Source organism: Cyclospora cayetanensis, unplaced genomic scaffold (assembly GCF_002999335.1).
Source record: "Cyclospora cayetanensis isolate NF1_C8 unplaced genomic scaffold, CcayRef3 CcayRef3_contig_523, whole genome shotgun sequence".
In the NCBI taxonomy this organism is placed as follows: domain Eukaryota; phylum Apicomplexa; class Conoidasida; order Eucoccidiorida; family Eimeriidae; genus Cyclospora; species Cyclospora cayetanensis.
In genome coordinates this window covers 1-2,981 of record NW_020312507.1, presented here as the reverse complement: position 1 = coordinate 2,981, position 2,981 = coordinate 1, and the positions used below count along the sequence as shown (strand labels likewise).

Below are 2,981 nucleotides of genomic sequence, written 5' to 3'. Positions count from 1 at the left end.
CGCACACAGACGCACCACCGTATCTCTTTCGGACGAAAGGATAGCGAGCAGCAGCAAAGAAAGAGCCACCACACAAATCGTGCCTACATAATACTCTTCAGCCTACACACACCTTGCGCACTCAATAATGCAGCGCTACAGCATGAGAGACCTCACAGCCAAACTTGAGGCGACGAACAGCCACGCACGCACTTGCACACACAGACAGCCACACAAAACAACGCCCGCAAGGAGGATATATGCCTCCTGTGACTGCCCGCTCTGCACAAGCACCAGCCTAGAACGACGCCCAAACGATACCACCATCGCCCCCTCCAAATGAAACAGACACACGCACATGCGCGATCAGATCAGCTCACGCCAAACACACAAGCGCGGCGTCTCTCCACTCGGAGACAAACGACGACAGTCTACTTGGGATAGTTAAAAGACACTGAAACAGACGTGCTGCCGGCAATATGGCCGGCAGCGCAATATGCGTTCAGAAATCTGATGGTTCACTGAAATCTGCAATTCACAATGCGTATCGCATTTCGCTGCGTCCTTCATCGATGCGCGAGCCAAGACATCCATTGCTGAAAGTTTTTCACTTTACAAAAATTGTAGGAGTGTCGCGCGACAAACACTTCTGCGGAGAAAAGCGCTGCTTTTGCGCACAATGCACGCACACACAGCAACACCACCACAGACACGTGCACAGTGAGAACGAGCGAGTCAGAGTGGAACACTACTGCCGCAACACCACCAAACACAGCGGAACTGCCAGCAGCAATAAACCACTTCACACTACATTTCTCGCACCCACGCATCTGCATAGCATTTGTGCATCATATTCATCCACCCAACACACACACCCAACCTACCTTCCTTCCCACGCGTAACAAAAATGACACGCGCAGCACCAGTGTAGGTCTAGTAGGTAGTACATGTGCATAGTAGAAACACGCTCGCCACACGCCTCCTCTCCAAAAGAAGCATCAGCAACAACATCTCCTCATCAAATGCTTTAAAAAGAAAATGCGTCGTGAGAGAGAAAAGCGATTCGAGGGTTGGGATGGGTGTATACAACGTTAAAAACTTCCAGTCTCGCAAGCGGCGCCACACCACATGCTAAAACATAGCAAGCAGCATACACAGCAGCCGTCGCTCGACACAGAATGTGTGAATGATCCTTCCGCAGGTTCACCTACGGAAACCGTGTTACGACTTTTGCATCCTTTAGAGGGCTCTATTTACGCAACTTTCCGACCAGCTCCGCGAAGCACAGCTGGTCAGTCCAATGAGTTCACAGGACCCTCCGATCGGTTGCAGCGACGGGCGGTGTGTACAAGGGGCAGGGACGTAATCGGCGCAAGCTGTTGACTTGCGCCTACTAGGCATTCCTCGTTGAAGATTAATAATTGCAATAATCTATCCCCATCACGATGCACACTCAAAAGATTACCCAGACCTGCCGGCCAAGGTCAAAAACTCGTTGCATGCATCAGTGTAGCGCGCGTGCAGCCCAGAACATCTAAGGGCATCACAGACCTGTTATTGCCTCAAACTTCCTTGCGTTAGACACGCAAAGTCCCTCTAAGAAGTGATGCGGAAACCAAAGTTCCCGATCCTATTTAGCAGGCTAAGGTCTCGTTCGTTATCGAAATTAACCAGACAGATCACTCCACCAACTAAGAACGGCCATGCACCACCACCCATAGAATCAAGAAAGAGCTATCAATCTGTCAATCCTTCCCATGTCTGGACCTGGTGAGTTTCCCCGTGTTGAGTCAAATTAAGCCGCAGGCTCCACGCCTGGTGGTGCCCCTCCGTCAATTCCTTTAAGTTTCAGCCTTGCGACCATACTCCCCCCAGAACCCAGAGACTTTGATTTCTCATGAGGTGCAGGAGAAGCCAAGGTAGGCGTTTCCCTATCTCTAGTCGGCATAGTTTATGGTAGAGATTACGACGGTATCTAATCGTCTTCAAACCCCCTACTGTCGTTCTTGATTAATGAAAACATCCTTGGCAAATGCTTTCGCAGTAGTTCGTCTTTAACAAATCTAAGAATTTCACCTCTGACAGTTAAATACGAATGCCCCCAACTGTCCCTATTAATCATTACCTCGGTCCTAGAAACCAACAAAATAGAACCAAGGTCCTATCTTATTATTCCATGCTGCAGTATTCAGGGCGACAAGCCTGCTTGAAACACTCTATTTTTCTCAAAGTAAAAGTTCCGGAACACCAACGCACGCAGCGAAGCGCGGAAGGCTACCGGAAGAAAGCCGCGGGCAACCCAGGCGCACACCCTACGGGCAAGGCCGGATGACCACGACAGAAATCCAACTACGAGCTTTTTAACTGCAACAACTCTAATATACACTATTGGAGCTGGAATTACCGCGGCTGCTGGCACCAGACTTGCCCTCCAATTGTTACTCTGGAAGGATTTTAAATTCCTATCATTCCAATTACAAAGCATTAAATGCCCTGTATTGTTATTTCTCGTCACTACCTCGAAACTGTTTTCATTGGGTAATTTGCGCGCCTGCTGCCTTCCTTAGATGTGGTAGCCGTTTCTCAGGCTCCCTCTCCGGAATCGAACCCTAATTCCCCGTTACCCGTCAATGCCACGGTAGGCCAATACCCTACCGTCGAAAGCTGATAGGTCAGAAACTTGAATGATCTATCGCCGGCAAAAGCCAAATGCGATCCGTTCGGTTACTATGAATCACCAAGGCTCCACAAAGTGGGTTGGTTTTGTATCTAATAAACACGGCCCCTCCAAAGAAGGAGGCCTGTGCGCATGTATTAGCCATAGAATTACCATGGTTATCCATGTAAAAGAGACCATCAAATAAACTATAACTGTTTTAATGAGCCATTCGCAGTTTCACCGTATAAAAGCTTATACTTAGACATGCATGGCTTAATCTTTGAGACAAGCATATGACTACTGGCAGGATCAACCAGGTTGCTATCGTTTTCCTCTCGCCGCC

The 2,981-nt window shown here is 48.8% G+C and overlaps 2 non-coding genes across 2 annotated transcripts; both read right to left on the bottom strand.

Annotated features, from left to right (window-relative positions):
- Positions 1-428: 428 nt before the first annotated feature.
- On the bottom strand, positions 429-584 carry LOC113146721. Its single transcript, XR_003297357.1, has one exon. It is a non-coding gene; the product is annotated as a 5.8S ribosomal RNA (ribosomal RNA).
- A 579-nt stretch (positions 585-1,163) lies between these two features.
- Positions 1,164-2,958, bottom strand: LOC113146722. Its single transcript, XR_003297358.1, has one exon. It is a non-coding gene; the product is annotated as a small subunit ribosomal RNA (ribosomal RNA).
- Positions 2,959-2,981: the final 23 nt, after the last annotated feature.